This window comes from Hibiscus syriacus, unplaced genomic scaffold (assembly GCF_006381635.1).
Source record: "Hibiscus syriacus cultivar Baekdansim isolate YM2019G1 unplaced genomic scaffold, ASM638163v2 tig00111758_pilon, whole genome shotgun sequence".
In the NCBI taxonomy this organism is placed as follows: domain Eukaryota; kingdom Viridiplantae; phylum Streptophyta; class Magnoliopsida; order Malvales; family Malvaceae; genus Hibiscus; species Hibiscus syriacus.
Window position 1 is genome coordinate 929,246 of NW_024063170.1, and position 19,943 is coordinate 949,188.

The 19,943-nt window shown below is 33.3% G+C and overlaps 1 pseudogene; it reads right to left on the bottom strand.

The window, feature by feature from the left end:
- Positions 1–1,938: 1,938 nt before the first annotated feature.
- On the bottom strand, positions 1,939–9,105 carry LOC120169333 (annotated as a pseudogene).
- Positions 9,106–19,943: the final 10,838 nt, after the last annotated feature.

Here is a 19,943-nt window from a genome sequence, read left to right on the forward strand (position 1 = left end):
TCACTTCAACAAACAAGTTTTTCACCTCTTCCACAATACCCCTCAAAGGGGTAATCTTTAGTAACGGACACTGATCAAGTCTAAGCTTTTTCTAGGCGTGAATTTAGTCTTCACATCTACACGTGTTAGAGTTTGACTCGAATTCAAAGTGACATTAATTAATTAATATATAAATATTAAGAAAGTAGAAAACCAAGTTTGGTTAAAAATAGAAAACTTTATTAAAATATATTTCTACTTTATTTAGTTTTCCTTTGTAATCAAGTATTTAACCCTGTAAATAGATACTAGGGGTCAGGATTAGATATCAAGTTCTTTTCTTTCACCAAAATCCTTTAGTATTTTCTTCCTTCATATTAGTGAAATTCTTCTCCCCTGCTCGTGGTTTTTCTGTTGAGTCAATTGAAATGACGAAATAGCCAAAAGGGGGTGAATTGACAAATAAAAATTTTGGTGGAAGCTTGAGAAAAAATATAAAGATTGAACACAAGAATTTAGAGTGGTTCGACTTTATCAACCAAAGTCTACATCCATTACCGTAGCTATCCACACTAAGGATTTCCACAAATTCACTAATTTGTAGCTACCTTTGAGGATAAGATGTAACCTTACAACTCCCTCAAGAATTATACCCCAAATTCTTGAGACACTCTCTCAAAGAGAAAATTACAAATTGCAAACTTATAAAATCCTCATTAAGAATGTGTTTGCACAATTCAAGAACAAATAAGAACACTTGAGAAATGAATACAAATGAGTACAAAGTGTTGTTTGAAAGCAAAAGGAATATAGAAGAATGTTGACTTGATTTGGCTTAAATTTGTTGTTCTTGGCTTTCTCTTTCTTGTCTTCACAAATGACTTGGGATCTTGTTTTTATACTCTCTCAATCAATTCCAACCGTTTGAGTTGTTTTAGGAGTGAATAGAACCGTTGGGAAGTAGTTTCCCGCATTAAATGTTATTCAGTAGTATCAATATTGTCACAAGGGTATCGGTACTACTATATTCAGTAGTATCGATATTATATATAGTATTGATACCATTTTAGTATACTGGAATTTTGACAGATTCAAAACCAAAATGTAGTATCGGTACCACCACTAAGAGTATCAGTATTACTATACTACATAGTATCGATAATGTATATAGTATCGATATCATTTTAGTATTATGTTTTGACAATATCAATATTGCCTTAGTAGTATAGGTACTACTTCATCATTTTGGGCTTCAACATCGATATATATATATCGATACTTCTTGAACAGTATCGGTATTGTTCTAGTAGTATCGGTCCTACTATGCTTAAAAATCATTTTTGACTCGATTGAAGTTTGAAACTCTTAGTAAAAATTATTTTAAAAATATTTTCAATGTAGGACTCAATTTTTCAGTAGAGTGAGGAGTAAAATTGACCTTTTAACTTTAAACAATAATTAATGTATTCGAACCTTTGAATCGAATATAATATTAAAATTTGTAAAAACTATTTAACAATTTTTGGTATCTCAAAATATCAAAGTGTTTTCAACAATCTCCCCCTTTTTAATATAACAAAACATTTAAGAATTTTAAGATTTTATTTTTAAAAAAATACTCCCCCTTACTCTAACATTTCTCCCCATTTTTGTTAAATCAAAAAGATACAATTAAGAAAAAAAACAAGATATATAATATATAGCTGTGAATAACAAATGTGCCAAATAAGTTAGTCAACATAATTGATATCCAAAAGGAGTGGGCATGGTCACAATAAAAGGAAACATGGATGAAAAGATGCAAAAATAATATAAAGTGTAAAAGAAATCTATTTGATCATCCAAAACACAAAATAAATACCAAATCCAAAATATCAAAGGATAAGTAAAAACACGAAAATATAACTTCAAAGTATGACAAGCAACACCAACGAAAATGCAATTAGCAAAGCAAAAACATCATGCATCAGATGGAGGATCGCCATCTGAATGAAGTGCGTGGAGAAAAGCAAAGTCTCGAGAGAGAGCGTCGAGCCTATCCGTCACCATGTCGAATTGAGCGAGGATGTCGCGTGGGAATACATATGCATTTCTTGTAGTGTCAACTGTTGAGAAGCTGTCTCGGATACCTGAGTCCCCAAGGTAGTAAAGTGGGACTCCATAGAAGCAAACCTCAAATCCAATATCTCTATCATGGACTAAAAGTAAGGAGGCATCTCACTACCAGCGCTAGGAGGCTCATCAGGAACGCGATTCACGAGACCATCAACTTCATGTAAAACATCATCGTCTTGAGGTGGAGCTAGAGCCAGAGTTGCTCGAGATGAACTTGCACCAGACGTCTCTTTCGGTTTCCTTTGCCAATTGTCTCCAACTTTCGTCCATCCCGACCTACGAAGATATGTGAGATCAATGTGGGTACCCAAGAGGATAACATCATCAAGATCAACTCTAAGACTGGCTTTTATAAAGAAATTACTAAGAGGACAATCATAAACCAGATATTCAACCCTCTTAGAAGGAATATGGTTAACGGTGTCCACTAGTTCACCGAAGATAATTTGAGCAAGGTTGATTATTTTATTTTCTTGAAAACAATGAATCCACCAAATGTCAATGCTACGAAGAGAAGAATATTTACCTTCGGATTGTAGAAACCACCAATAGATGATTAAATGAAGGAACCTCTCATGAAAGTTAAGAACGTTAGCGCTCTACCCTACAGCTAAGATGGAAGGTACGAAGTCTCTCTCATTATCAATCTCAGCGTTTTCAAGGCCAAAAGCACGGGCGATGGAGTCAGAATCAATATTAAAATAGTCCCCAAAGAGATAGGACCAAGTACTTTATGTATGAGTACGAACTTCGTTTTGAATACAAACTGCATTGGAATAAAAAATGCAGACAAGTTGGTGATAAACAACAGGTTTGACTTTGAACGTGTTATCAAATTTCCAAGCTTTGAAACGGGGAAGGTATTTAAAATTGATGGCGTTCATTTTTGGAACAGAAGGGAGACGCTCACCCCTAAGAGCATAACACTCGAAATGATTAAGATATCGTGAATAGAGGTTGTGACAATTGGGTTCATTAAAACAAGAGTTCACGATGGTCATTTCGTTTGGATTGGTATTAGGATTTGGCGGAAGGTTAGGAGGTGGACTAGCACGAGAAGTGGATTATCGAGGATGTTTATGAGACATGGTAAAAGTCAGGATAAATTAAAACCAACAAAGAAAAATAATACATATGTATGCAACCAATCAAACTCAATACTCAATATAAGTCCACAATTAGAGACATGATATAATGAAATTAATTTTTTTAAATAATAATAATGGGCCAAAAAGAAAATAGAGTTAAAAAATAAACAAAAGAATACATACATAAATAAACGTATATATGTATATGTATGTAGTTTTTTTAAAGGAATTTTTGAATTTGAAAGAATTAAGATAAAAACAATGTAGATTCTAGTGTAGAAATACAAAATAAGTAAAGCTCATTCACTAATTTAATCAAAAATTAATTAAAACTAAGCCTAAATTTAAAAAGAAAAAGTTAGGATTTGTTAAAAATTACCTTGAAAAGTTTGATTGAGATGGAATCTGAAGATGAATGCGCGAATTTGATGATGCTAGCAAGTTGGAATGATGAAAATCAATACAAAAATGACTCCAAAACAAAGGAATGAAGCAAATTTTTGAAGAGGGTTAGGGAGGTTTTCGGTTGAGCTTTAGAGAGTGAGGGAAGAAAAATGTGATTTTAGGGCATTATATGATAAACCCGACCAGAAATATCGGTACTCCAATGGGAGTATCGATACTACGAAGAAAAAATCTGATGGTATCGATATCAAGTATTGATACCTTATTGAGGTTGTAAGAACGTTATTGATACTTGAAGAACAATATCGATACTAACTATGAACAGCTCCGGTACTAAAAGCACAAAATGGTCCAAAAATGCAAAAAAAAATCCATATTTTAAAGCATAAATAGTGATGTATGCAACTCTAATTGGGCAAAGTAAATATCTTCAACCAAGCAAATTTACATTTAAACATAGTGTGAACATATTATCAATTTTCATGAAAGTCATAGACTCCCCCTAACTAATAGCGTAGAAGGCATTAAAGAGGTCATATTGCATGCATTTTTCATAAAATCATAAAAGTGCACATATTATTTAAACACGAAGTCAAGGTAGGTTGGTTAGACCTAATTTTCTCCTAAGTGCCCAAAATTTTTCTTTGTCTAAAGGTTTTGTAAAAATGTCAGCTACTTGATGCAAAGTATCTACATACTCTAGAATTATATCTTCTTTTGAGACACGATCTCTAATGAAATAATATCTAATTTCTATGTGCCTAGTTCTAGAATGTTGGATGAGATTTTTAGTGAGAAAAATAACACTAGTATTGTCACACTTGATAAGAATGGTACCCATATCAATTTCATAGTCTAAAAGTTATTGTTTCATCCATAAAACTTATACACAACAACTACCAACTAAAATATATTCTGCTTCGGTGGTAGATAGTGCAACACTATTTTGTTTCTTTGAAAACCAAGAAATTAACATATTTCCTAGGAATTGACATGTATCAGAGGTTCTTTTACTATCTAATTTGCAACCTCCATAATCCGCATCTGAGAAAACATGCAAGCTAAAGTTAGAGTCTCTAGGTTACCAAAGTCATATGCTAGGAATGTCCTTAAGCTATCTAAAGATTCTCTTAATGGCTTGTAAGTGAAACTCCTTAGGACATGATTGAAATCTAGCACATAATGAAACACTAAATATAATGTCTGGTCTACTTGCGGTAAGATAAAGTAATAAATCAATCATAGACCAATAAAATTTAACATCTACACACTTACCTTCTTCATCTTTGTCAAACTTTATAGATGAGCTCATAGGAGTGGTTTGAGGTTTTATGTTTTCCAATACAAACTTTTTGAGCATATCTTTGATTTATTTTGCTTAATTGATGAAGATACAATCTTTTTTTTGATTTGGAGCCCCAAAAAAATGAAAGCTCCCTCATCATGCTCATCTCAAATTCACCTTGCATTAGCTTAGTAAATTCTTGGCAAAGAACGTCATTAGTAGAACAAAAAATTATATCATCAACATAAATTTGAACTACTAATAAATCTTTACCTTTACATTTTATAAACAAGGTAGTGTCAATCTTCCCTTTTGAAAAACCTTTTTCAATAAGAAAATTTGACAATCTTTCATACCAAGCTCTAGGAGCTTGTTTTAAATCATACAAAGCTTTTGTCAAATTGAAAACATGATTTGGAAATTTTGAATCCTCAAAATTGGGAGGTTGTTCCACATATACTTCTTCTTTTATAAAACCATTTAAAAATGCACTTTTAATATCCATTTGAAGTAAAGTCAATCCATGATAACATATAAATGATAATAATATTCTAATAGCCTCCATCCTAGCTACGAGAGCATAAGTTTCATAAAAAATATATTCCCTCTTCTTGAGTGTACCCTTGAGCAACAAGTCTAGCTTGTTTCTCACTATATTACCACTTTCATCTAATTTATTCCTAAATAAACATTTAGTACATATAGTAGACTTATTACTAGGCCATTCAACTAATGTCCACACTTGACTTCTCTCAAATTGATTTAATTCATCTTGCATAGCCATAATCCAATGTCTATTATTTAATGTTTCTTTTATATTCTTAGGCTCTATGCATGAGATAAATGCAACATAATTACAAATATTTTTAAGAGAAGATCTAGTGGTTACCCATTTGGATGGATTGCCCAAAATTTCACCATCATTGACATAGTTGTACTCCCTTGGGTATGTGACTTACCTTTCCTCTAGAGTTAGATTCTTGAAGACATCTTGAGTTTCTTCATTCTTCACTTATTTCTATGATGATTCACCAACTTTATTTGGATTTAAGATACATACATCATCATCAATACAAGAATCCTTCCTCGAAAGGGGATTATCATCGAAAATAGCATGTATTGACTCTTCTACCGCTAGAGTTTTTTTATTAAAGACTCAATAAGCTTTAGAATTTAAAGTGTAACCAAGAAAAATCCCTTCATCACTTTTTGCATCAAATTTGTCAAGTTTATCTTTAGCATTTTTTAAAACAAAACACTTGTATCTAAAAGGAAGAAAATAACTAATATTAGACTTTTTATTTTTGAAAAGTTCATATGGAGTTTTCTTTAAAATATGCCTAATCATTAATCTATTAATCACATAACAAGTTGTATTTGTGGCTTTCGCCCAAAAATATTTTGGCAAATTGTTTTTACAAAGCATGGTCCTAGCCATTTCTTCTGAAGTTCTATTTTTCCTCTCAATAACTCCATTTTGTTGAGGGGTTCTAGGGGCTGAAAAATTATGGCTAATTCCATTTGAATTACAAAAATCACCAAACCCAAGATTTTAAAATTCGATTTCATGGTCAATCCTAACACTTGAAATAGAGTAACCCTTTTCATTTTGGATTATTTTAGAGAAAGTGATGAAATTTTCTAAAGCTTCATCTTTTGTACTTAAGAAAAGAATCCAAGTAAACCTAGAGTAGTCATCAACCAACACAAATGCATATTGTTTTCCACCCAAGCTAGTAATTCTAATAGGCCCAAAAATATCTATATGGATCAATTGTAATACTCTACTAGATGATGCATCATTAATAGGTTTAAAGAAAGTTATTTTGTGTTTGCCTTTAGAGCATACATCACAAATTTTATCTTTGGCAAGCCTCTTACAAGATTTCTTTGAACAAGTTTTTGTAAAAACACTCATCCTAGCATGTCCAAGTTTCCTATGCCACACCCAACAACCATGTTCATCTTTAGCATCTAAACATACATTAAACATTTCAATACTATCTAGATGCACCATGTAAATATTTATTATTCTATGACCAACAACCATAATCATATTAGATGCATGTTCTAAAGGTAAACACAAAAGAACTTTCTTTAAACCTATTAATGATGTATCATCTAGTAGAGTATTACAATTGATCCATATAGATATTTTTGGGCCTATTAGAATTACTAGCTTGGGTGGAAAACAATATGCATTTGTATTGATTAATGATTACTCTTGTTTACTTGGGTTATTTTCTTAAGCACAAAAGATGAAGCGTTAGAAAATTTCATCATTTTCACAAAAGATGAAGCGTTAGAAAATTTCATCATTTTCACTAAAATAATTAAAAATGAAAAGGGTTACTCTATTTCAAGTGTTAGGAGTGACCATAGAATCGAATTTGAAAATCTTGAGTTTTTTATTTTTGTAATTCAAATTGAATTAGCCATAATTTTTCAGCCCCTAGAATCCCTCAACAAAATGGAGTTGTTGAGAGGAAAAATAGAACTTTAGAAGAAATGGCTAGGACCATGTTTTGTGAAAACAATTTGTCAAAATATTTTTGGGCAAAAGCCACAAATACCACTTGTTATAGAGTAAAAGAAACATACCAACAGAACCCCTCTCGGAGTTTTTGTTGCTACATATGAAAAGCCAACGTCGGGAAATAATCCAATTCCATTTTCCGGCATAGCAAGAACAGTCCTCTGACCCAAATGTGTACCAAAGTAAAATGTTAGATAAAGAAATTGAGAAAGATGTTATAATTTAAAATACAAGACAAAAATATTTCTCTGCACAGCAAGGGTATCGGTTTGCACCTCGGTTATCACTCTGTAGCAACCATGGCCAGATAGGCCAGTTCCAAAGCCCATTGTTATGCCATCCATGAATGATATATAAGGTTTCTTGTACTCCGAAATTTTGCATATTAGAGAATACTCTGCTGCGTACACCTGAAAATAATAATAATAAGGTTATTAACTTTAAATGGCTCGGCATATGCAACACATGGAGTGACGGAGCAGTAATGGGAAACAACATAGCATAAACAGATGACTCCGCACTAAGGAATGATACCAAAAAAAGACATTATGCACATAGGATGAATCATCCAAACTATTAGTCGGTCATGGATGGCTAGAACAAAAACAACTTATATCTTGCAATCGTGGATATAACAAGACCTTACAAGAACAAATACAGTAAAGTTTGCAAGAAACATGCATAGATGAAAGGAAAGCAAAACCTTGGGAACAAGAGGCGTGTTTCTATCCTTTCAGATTTCAGCAAACACGCCTTTAATATCCATTCCTACAATAACCGTGAATGATTAGACCCCAAAAACTCGGTTTAACACATGAAATGTTAAAAATAGCCTACAAGGATATCATTTACACATTTTTTTATTAGAAACTTCATCTTGAAATGCTATTTACAATTATCTTTGTCCGGCCAAAGACTTGAGACTTAATATTTCTCCAAGTACCTGCACAAAAGGCACGCGGTGAGCTGCTCTCGACCAGCATGCATTTGACCTTAGGATCCGATTCCCATTCTTCAAGAATTTGTTGGTACTTGATATCCATATCTGCATTTATCAAAACAATCACACATCTCATTAACAAAACAGATCCATTGATTCGAATCTAGAATGTAAAGAAAACGTCACGAGATAACAAAATTACACTAACAAATTTGTCCATTAGTTCTTAAAAAGTGCTAAACTTTGCTCATACCAAAAAGAATCTTCTTTTATCAGGATATCTATTAGAACACTTACAAGCTTCCTTAAATATATATTCATATCAAACAATATTTTCTAATTATCGGTCTACTTTCCTTATTTTCACCCTGGCTAATTTTAACAGCTTTAACCCTTCATAAAATTTCATCTTTACATAATCAAGGACAATTTTTGTAGTTTCAAAATCGAGCTCAGAAATCCTATTCTTCTATGCACAACAATAGCTGAGACATGAGTCATTTAAATTCGAACTCACTTCCATTTCAACCAATTTAACTCAGATAATAATGAAAAAAAGAGGAAAATTTAAACAGAAGTGAAAGAGAAATAATGGAAGCAACCTAAATTCATGGCATTAAGTGCTTTAGGACGATCGAGAGTAATGATTGCGACACCATTGGGGTAAACATTTCCCTTAACAAAAAATTCAGCTTCAGCCATTGTCGATAGCTTTCGAATTCGATCACTGCAAGCAAAGAATCGACGTGAACGAAGAGCGGCGAGGATAAGTGATAACCACCGATAAAGCAGGGTTGTTCGGTAACAAGAATAGTTTAATCTTCAATGATGATAATGTAATACCCCAAATAATAGGTCAGTGACTAATTTGAAAGGAATTAAAATTTTAGAGGACTAAATTGAATACATGGTAAAGTATAAGAAATGACTTAAGTAAGACTAATTAGTAAGAGATAGATTAATGAAAGGGCATTTTGGTCTTTTTAAGTGAAATAAATTTAAAACCCATTTAAAATTAGGTATTTAAGAAAAAGGGGAAAGTGAAAACCTATGCAAAGTTAGTTTACTCTTCTTCTTCCTCCCGTGGTTGAGTGTGTTCCTCCATAGCTTAAGGTAAGCTTCATTTAGCTAATGTTTTCGTTTGATTCTGGTTGGTTCTTGTAACCTTAAGTGATATATAAGCTTAAGGAAAGATTATATATGATTAAAACTATGAGATGGAGGAAATAATAGAGAATTAAGAAAATGGGTTTTGAAATGATATGTTAAGATATGAGTGTTTATTGATGTTTACTAGTAGATTTGACTTGTCATAAAGGTAAATGAGAGATTAGAAGCATTGGATGAGTTTAAAAACAAGTTAGAAAATGTGATGTGATTCTTAGAATCAAATGATCTTGTGGGATGCTAGATGTTTTAAGTAGCTAAATGAAGGAAAGTTAGTATGGATAAGTAGAGAAGAGTTAAATAGTATTGTTGAGGGTAAACAAAAGGAAATTTGACCAAATTTAGGCATGTTTCGGGCTGAAAAATAGAAAATATGGGTAATGGTATTGATATTGATAGAACAATACCGATACTATAGGATAAAATGGAAATAATCAGCTGAGTAGTATCGATACTAATGCAATCAATATCGATACCGAATGGTGGCTATTGATACTATGAGGAAGGTATCGATACCATTAAAAACAGAATGCAAAAATGGTATCGATACTGTAATAGAGTATCGGTACTACAATATAGTAGTATCGATACCATGGTAGGGGTATCGATACTAAGGAGCTCGAAATTGTTAGATAGGTTGATATTGTTATAGAAAAGTTAATAATAAGTACTCTTGAGTAATGTTTAAGTGTAATTGTTAGGAAATATACTAACAATTGATATTGTATATGTATTTAATGGATATTGAATATATCGAAATCAAGTTCCCGAGTCAAACAAAGCAAAAGGCAAATGTTAAGTTCCTGAGTAATCAGCTTTGCGTTTTGGATACCAAAGCGAGGCAAGTTAGGTGAGTGCATTTAAAATGTACTTATGTGTACAATATTCATAAATTTATGATTGATTGATATATATATGATGACTACCGAATGACACTTTGTGTGCAAAAAGTTAAGAAATTCATATTAAGTGTATGAATTTCCGTATGGGCACTGTGTGTGCAAAAATTAAGAAATTCATACTAAGTGTATGAATTTCCATATGGGCACTATGTGTGCAAAAATTAAGAAATTCATACTAAGTGTATGAATTTCTGTATGGGCACTATGTGTGCAAAATTAAGAAATTCATACTAAGGTATGAATTTCCGTATGGGCACTATGTGTGCAAAATTAAGAAATTCATATTAACTGTATGAATTTCCGTATGGACACTATCTGTGCGAAATTAAGAAATTCATACTAAGTGTATGAATTCCGTATGGGCACTATGTGTGTGAAACTAAGAAATTCATACTAAGTGTATGAATTTCCATATGGGCGCTATGTGTGCAAAATTAAGAAATTCATACTAAGTGTATAAATTCTGTATGGGCACTATGTATGCGAAATTAAGAAATTCATACTAAGTGTATGAATTTTTTTTGGTCACTATGTGTGCGAAATTAAGAAATTCATACTCAGTGTATGAATTTCCATATGGGCACTATGTGTGCAAAATTAAGAAATTCATACTTAGTGTATGAATTTACGTTTGGCATTATGTGTGCAAAATTAAAAAAATTCATACTAAGTGTATGAATTTCTGTATGGGCACTATGTGTGCGAAATTAAGAAATTCATACTAAGTGTATGAATTTCCGTATGGGCACTATAGGTGCAAACATAAGAAAATCATAATAAGGAGGTGAATTTTGGTATTGGTAATGGGTATGCAACCCACATATATTATAGTAATGGTTGAGAAATGATTGAATTAGCACTACTGATGTAAACTATAAAGTGTTTAAGGAATTGAAAGAATTACTGGAAATTAGAATTGTAATGATATAATTTTGTTGAGAATTTTGCTTATGATTATTTATGCCTCACTAAGAAACTTCTTAGTGTGTGTTAATTTCACGCGTAGGTCTTACTACAAGCGGAGTAAAGAGATTATCGGACATCGAAGCAAGGTTCACCTCGTCAGTAACAGTATGACATACATGTCTACTTTTATATGTATTTAGTTGGCATGTAATATATTTAGTAAAAACGCTCCGAAAAATATTTGAACGATATTGTTTGTTATGTAATTAAGTTTAGTGCATGTTTTATATTAGTTTTAGTTAAAATGTTTTATAAAAAGAAACAAAAATTTATGGGTTTTCAAAAGAATAACTATTTTAAAAGTGATGTGACATCTATATCTCGTGTACGGAAAGGTATACGGGATAGAGTGTTACATTTATTGGTATTAGAGCTACAGGTTTAGTCGATTCTCGGCCGAATCAAGTTTAATTTTAATGTAAAAATGGTTTACATACCACTAAGATGTTAAGGTAACGGATAGAGTATAGAAAGAATATGACAGATGTCTCTCCTTACTAACTTAAATATTATCTTTATGTATGGTATACTAGATGTCAGATTCTACGAATTCGAGAAAAGCGGATGAACAAGAGAATAGAGATGCATCGGGTAGTGAAAGTTATGAGGAGAATAGCGAACATCTGATTTCTTCTGAAAATGCAAACGCACCGGCACATCAGAGTATGCCAGTACCAGAGTTTGGAGATTTCATGCAAGCTCTTGATGTTATTTCTACAAGGTTTCAACCTTCTCCGTCTCCCCCTGCTCCTCTAACACCTCTAACGTTAATTCCTAAGGAGTTAAGGAGTTTGGGAGCTCCTGAGTTCAGGGGAGAAGAAAGTGAAGGTCCAATGGACGCGGATTTATGGTTGAATGATGTTAAGGCAATGTTGGAAAGTTTGCAGTGCTCTGATCATGAAAAATTGGGCAGAGTTGTATCATTACTCCGACGATTAGCTCGGGTGTGGTGGGCGAATACGATGATGTATGCATTGCCTGAACAAGTGAGCTAAAAAAAATTCCAAGAAGAGTTCAAGAAAAACTATATCGGGGAACAGTTTATGAGATCAATGCTGTTGAAATTGCTTAACTTGAAGCAAGGCGATCGAGCAGTGCACGAGTTTGAGGCTGAATATAATAAACTTAGTCGTTATACTATAGAGGTAGTTCCTAATGAAAAAGCTCATCGGGATTGGTTTATTGAGGCTTTGAGGCCTAAGTTGAAAGAGATGATGTTGGTCTTAAACTTGCCTAGCCTACAAGAAGTTATAAACAGAGCTAAGGCTATTGAAAGAGCTCAAAATGAGACTCTAGTAGCGGAGCAGAGTATGCATACTGGAAAAAGGACTGAGATGTCTTCATCTATATATTATACTAAGAGAGGCAAGGGCTCAGGTTTCTGATACACTGACAGAGCTGATTCTGCTACAGTTTCATAGAAAACTAAGAAATTTAATTCTTTTCCTGCCAGCTCGGGTAGAGCTGTTGGAGAGAGACCTTTATGTTAGAGATACGACAGGCCACGTAGGGGAGTAAGTAGATTGCTCTCTGGCGCTTGTTTTCATTGTGGTGAATCTTGTCACTATGCAAGAAATTATCCAAAGAAGTCTAGAGAGAGATCAGCACAAACTGAGAGATCAGTAGTCACACCAAATAGAAGTAGAGGAAAAGAAAGATCAGGCGATCAATCTGAGGCTAGCCAACGACAAGAGATAAAGAGAGTGGCCCAAATTTATAATATAAAGACCAATTAGGATCGGGATGATCCGAAGATCATAACATGTACATTCTAACTTTTTGATCAACCTGTTTTTGTTCTAGTTGACCCTGTTTTTATTCTAGTTAACCCTGGTTCTACGCATTCGTATATTAGTACCAAATTGGTTAGAACTAGAGTAATTTCTTTAGAAACAATTTCTAGTGAAATGATAGCGGTGAACTCTATGGGTCATAGTGCAAGGGTAGCATGGGTGTGTAGAAAATGTCCAATTAAGATTCAAGGGGTTGTGTTCTTGGCAAACTTGATGGAGTTACCCTTTAATGAGTTTGAAATCATTTGCATGGATTGGTTGTTTCCACATCATAGATGGATAGATTGTCATCGGAAGCGATTATTCTTAAAGGATACGGAAGGCTCCGAAATTGTAGTGATAAATGATAAAGCGAAATTGTAGTGATATCGACCATAACCATAAAGAAAATGATGTAAAAAGGATACATAGCTTTTCTAGCTAATGTGATAGATACTCAAGTGTCGGGAGTGAGATTAAATGATATTCCCACAGTTAAGGAGTTTTCAGAAGTTTTTTTGGAAGAATTATCGAGTTTACCTCTAGATCATGAAGTAGAATTCAGGATTGAGGTTTACTCGGGCACCGAACCTATTTCTATGGCTCTGTATCGAATGGCTCCAATGGAGTTAAGGGAATTAAAAGCACACAAGAGCTACTTGATAAAGGTTTTATCAAATCTAGTGTTTCTCCTTGGGAAGCACATGTTCTATTTGTGAAAAAGAATGACGGGTCTATGCGGTTATGTATTGACTATCGTCAGTTACATAAAGTAACTATAAAGAACAAGTATCCTCTTCTGAAGATTGATGACCTATTTGATCAATTGAAAGGCACAACAGTGTTCTCTAAGATAGACTTGAGGTCGGGGTACCATCAGTTAAAGATTGAGAATGGTTATATTTCAAAGATAACTTTTCGGACTCGGTACGGACATTACGAATTCATGGTAATGCCATTTGGATTGACTAATGCTCCGACATCATTTATGGACTTAATGAACAGAGTATTCCAACCTTATTTGGATCAGTTTGTTGTGGTATTTATAGATGATATATTAGTGTACTCCAAGTCAAGAGAGGAACATGATGTTCATCTTCGAGTGGTTCTTCAGTTATTGCATGAAAAGAAGTTGTATGCAAAATTATCTAAATACGAAATTTAGTTGGCGGAGATTGATTTCTTTGGTCATATAGTCTCTGCATAAGGCATAAGAGTGGATCCCAAAAAGATTCAAGCCATTGTAGATTGGCAATCCCCAAAGAATATTACGAAAGTTCAGAGTTTCTTGAGGCTTGCTGGTTATTATAGGCGATTCATGAAGTACTTCTCAATGTTAGCTCTGCCGTTAACTAAGTTTACATAAGGATGTGCCTTTTTTTTTGTCAGATAAATGCCAAAAAAGTTTTGAAATTCTAAAGAAAATAGTAATCGTGGCCCCAGTGCTTGTACAACCTGAGTCGGGTAAAGATTATGTTGTTTACAGTGATGCATCCCATAACGGGTTGGGATGTGTATTGATGCAAGAAGAGAAAGTTGTGGCTTATACCTTAAGACAGCTGAAGAATCATGAGAGAAATTACCCAATGCATGATTTAAAACTGGCAGCAGTGGTGTTTGCTATAAAAATTTGGTGCCATTATCTGTACGGTGAGCGTTGCTATGTTTATATGAATCATAAAAGTCTAAAGTATTTACTGACTCAGAAAGAGCTGAATTTGAGACAGAGAAGATGGATTGAGCTCTTAAAATATTATGATTTGGTTATTGACTACCATCCAGGAAAGGCTAATGTGGTAGCTAATGTGCTAAGTCGAAAGAATTTTGTGGCTTTAAGGGTTGTAGATGCACGTATGTCTTTAAAGGAAGATGGTTTTTTGATTGCTGAATTAAAGTTAAAGCCGATGCTTTTGGATCGGATAAAAGAGTTGCAAGGTCGAGATGAGAAATGCTTGATGAGATTGGCGTAAGTCAAAAAAGAAGAGGCTAAAGATTTTAAAATGAGGGATAATGGATGTTTATATTACCGTGGAAGACTTTGCATTCCCGATGATGGTGAATTAAGGAAAGATATTATTTGTGAGGCACATTATATCCCTTTGACGATGCACCCAGGTGAGAATAAGATATATCAGGACTTGAAGAGTCATTATTGGTGGCCTGGTATGAAAAGAGTTGTAATGGAGTTTGTTGCAAAATATTTGGCATGTCAGCACGTGAAAGATGAACATCAAGTGTCTTCCGGATTGCTGCAATCGATAACCATTCCTGAGTGGAAGTGGGAGCGAGTTACTATGGAATTTGTTTCAAGGCTACTGTTGACATCGGGTAAAAAAGACTCGATATGGGTAATAGTGGACAGATTGACTAAGATGGCTCATTTTATCCTAGTTCGAGTAGATTACTCGATGGATAAGTTTGCGGAGTTGTATATAAAAGAGATAATTACACTACATGGAGTGCCTATATCGATAATGTCCGATCGAGACCCAAGGTTTACTTTAAAATTCTAGAAGTCTTTACATGAGGCATTAGATACTCGATTGAACTTCAGCATTTCTTTTCATCCACAGACAGATGAGAAGTCAGAACGAGCTATACATATATTAGAGGATATGTTAAGGGCGTGTGTGATTGAACATGGGAAAGGTATTTTTCTTTAGCGGAATTTGCGTATAATAATAGTTATCAATCAAGTATTAAAATGGCCCCGTATGAAGTTTTGTATGGGAGAAAATACAAAACACCATTAAATTGGTTTGAACTGAAAGATCGAGACCTGGTTGGCCCAAATTTGATGAAAGATATGGAGAATAAAGTGAAAATTATCCAGAGCAATCTAAAGATAGCCTCAGATCGCCAAAAGTCCTATACAGATTTGAAAAGAAAAGAAATAGAATATCAAGAGGGAGACAAAGTATTTTTGAAAGTATCTCCTTGGAAGAAAGTATTACGTTTTGGGCGAAAAGGAAAGTTGAGTCCGAGATTCATTGGACCGTATGAGATATTAAAAAGGGTTGGACCCGTAGCTTATAAGTTAGCTTTACCTCTGGATATGGATAAGATCCACAATGTTTTTCACATATCGATGCTTATGAGGTACAAATCAAATCTATCCCATATTATTACTCCTGGAGAAATAGAGATCCGACCAGATTTAACTTATGAGGAGGAACCAGTGCGAATCTTGGCTAAGGAAACCAAGGAATTACGTAACAAAAGGATTTCGTTAGTTAAAGTGCTTTGGTAGAATCATAAGGTATGATAAGCTACTTGGGAAAGAGATGAGGATATGAGAAAGTAGATTCCACACTTATTCGTTTCAGGTACTTCTTTAAATTCGAGGACGAATTTTCTTAAGGGGAGAATTATAATACCCCAAATAATAGGTCAATTACTAATTTGAAAGGAATTTAAAATTTGGAAGACTAAATTGAATAAATGGTAAAGTATAAAAAATGACTTAAGTAAGACCAATTAGTAAAAGATAGATTAATGAAAGGGTATTTTGGTCTTTTTAAGTGAAATGAATTTAAAACTAATTTAAAATTAGGGATTTAAGAAAAAGGGGAAAGTGAAAAACTATGCTAAGTTAGTTTACTCTTCTTCTTCCTCCTGTGGTTGAGTGTGTTCCTCCATAGCTTAAGGTAAACTTTATTTAGCTAATGTTTTCTTTTGATTCTAGTTGGTTCTTGTAACCTTAAGTGATATATAAGCTTAAGGAAAGGTTATATAAGATTAAAACTATGAGATGGAGGAAATAATAGAGAATTAAGAAAATGGGTTTTGAAATGATATGTTAAGATATGAGTATTTATTGATGTTTACTAGTAGATTTGACTTGTCATAGAGGTAAATGAGAGATTAGAAGCATTTGATGAGTTTAAAAACAAGTTAGAAAATGTGGTGTGATTCTTAGAATCAAATGATCTTGAGGGATGCTAGATATTTTAAGTATCTAAATGAAGGAAAATTAGTATGGATAAGTAGAGAAGAGTTAAATAGTATTGTTGTGGGTAAACATAAGGAAATTTGACCAAATTTGGGTATTTTTCGGGCTGAAAAATGGAAAATTTGGGTAATGGTATCGTACTGATAGAACAGTACTGATATTATAGGCTAAAATGGAAATAATCAACTGAGTAGTATCGATACTGAAGCAATCAGTATCGATACCGAAGGGGGTATCGATACTATGAGGAAGGTATTGATACCATTAAAAACATAATGCAAAAATGGTATTGATACCGTAATAGAGTATCAGTACCATAGTATAGTAGTATCGATACCATGGTAGGGGTATCGATACTAAGGAGACAGAAATTGTAAGATATGTTGATATTGTTATAGAAAAATTAATAATAGGTACTCTTGAGTAATGTTTAAGTGTAATTGTTAGGAACTATACTAAAAATTGATATTGTATATGTATTTAATGCATATTGAATAGATCGAAACAAGCTCCCGAGTTAAGCAAAGCAAAAGGCAAAGGCCAAGTTCCAGAGTAATCAGCTTTGCATTTTGGATACCAAAGCGAGGCAAGCCAGGTGAGTGCATTTAATATTTACTTATGTGTACGATTGTCATAAATGTATGATTGATTAATATATGTATGGTGATTATCGAATGGCACTTTGTGTGCAAAAAGTTAAGAAATTCATACTAAGTGTATGAATTTCCGTATGGGCACTATGTGTGAAAAAATTAAGAAATTCATACTAAGTGTATGAATTTCCATATGGGCACTATGTGTGCAAAATTAAGAAATTCATACTAAGTGTATAAATTTCTGTATGGGCACTATGTGTGCGAAATTAAGAAATTCATACTAAGTGTATGAATTTCCGTATGGGCACTATGTGTGCGAAATTAAGAAATTCATACTAAGTGTATGATTTCCGTATGGGCACTATGTGTGCAAAAATAAGAAATTCATACTAAGTGTATGAATTTCCGTATAGGCACTGTATGTGCAAACATAAGAAAGTCATAATAAGGAGGTGAATTTTTGTATTGGTAATGAGTATGCTACCCACGTATATTATAGTAATGGTTGAGAAATGACGGAATTAGCACTACCGATGTAAACTATAGAGTGTTTAAGGAATTGAAAGAATTATTGGAAATTAGAATTTTTATGATATAATTTTGTTGAGAATTTTGCTTATGATTATTAATACCTCACTAAGAAATTTCTTAGCGTGTGTTAATATGACTCGTAGGTTTTACTACAAGCGAAGTAAGGAGATTATCGGACTTCGAAGCAAGGGTCACCTCGTCAGTAACAATATGACATACATGTCTACTTTTTGATGTATTTAGTTGGCATGTAATATATTTAGTAAAAACGCTCTGAAAAAACATTTGAACGATACTTTTTGTTATGTAATTAAGTTTAATGCATGTTTTATAATAGTTTTAATTAAAATATTTTATAAAAAAAAATTACGGATTTTCAAAGGAAGAACTGTTTTAAAAGTGATGTGGCATCTCTATCTCGTATATGGAAAAGTAAACGAGAGATGAGTGTTACAAATAAGGTGGCGGAGTTTAGACACTGAAAGAAAAGAACTTTTCCTAGTTAGTGTATCTATTTGCCCTCCTGCTGGCAAATTGGGCCGGTTGATCATTATTTCGAGCAATAATTGTGAATTTTTTGGCCTAATAGGGCAGACATTTTATTTGGTCCAATAGGTAGTGTAATTTTATTTAGCCTAATAGGTAGATTGAATTTTATTTAGCTCAATAGGTAGATTTTTTATTAAACCTAATAGGTAGATTGGATTTTACTTTTTTTTTTAAACATTTTGACGCGAAGTAATAAAATTTAATAAAAAATTATATTTTATTAGAACTATTTCGAGGTGACAAGTTTCTTGAACACTCTAACAAATGTCGTAGATCCTTAACTAAATATCAACGTGTTCCATTACATTTTTTACCCCATGACCAAAAATGCCCATATATATGTGATCCATTTTTCTTGTGTTAAAGAGCCGAATGCCTGCTTCGAGATCTTCATGGTACGCATTTCGTCGGCGTTGATTCAGTTGAAATCAAGCCTAAGATCAAGATTATCCCTGGCATTGACCGTTCATCTCCTTGTGCAAATTGAATCCATATAATAAACTGTGCTCGGTTTGGTTGTTCATCTTGATACAGAGGATCTTTGATCAAGGAAACACCTTCCTCCTCGTTTTTGGACCGATATGTCCAACAAATTCACCGACCAAATCAGGCCGTTGCATTACATCTTTCTGTCATTCATAATAACCGAAGTATAAAACAAACATGTTTTTGATAATCTAGATCACCAAAAGAAGTTAAATACAGTGAATTATTGGTTTCTCCCCTTTTTTGTGGTGTTTAATTATTATCCAAATAAAAAGAAGAGGAATCATGAGGTCCATGGTATTTTACACGTTTTTCTTTGTGGGGTTTGTCTTAATTTTTTAAGAGATAAATTTATCTACTGTTGTAATGCATGATTTTGTGATTCTTATACATACTATAATTACATGTATTGCTTCAGCTGGGGCTATTTTGGAACCAGCATGGTTCGTAGCTACAAGACTTCTTGCTGAGGATTGCTAGGAGATAAATCCAGGCTGAATTACAGAATGGAATTTAATCACATGATTTCAAACAAAACTATGAAAGAAGATACTAAAATAATTGGGTCCAAATAATATTTACAGGCGACAAACATTTTTATTAAGCATGGCTGTGAAAACATAATAAATCGCAGGAGTAAATAACACATGTTCGGTCACTGAATAATTAGCAAA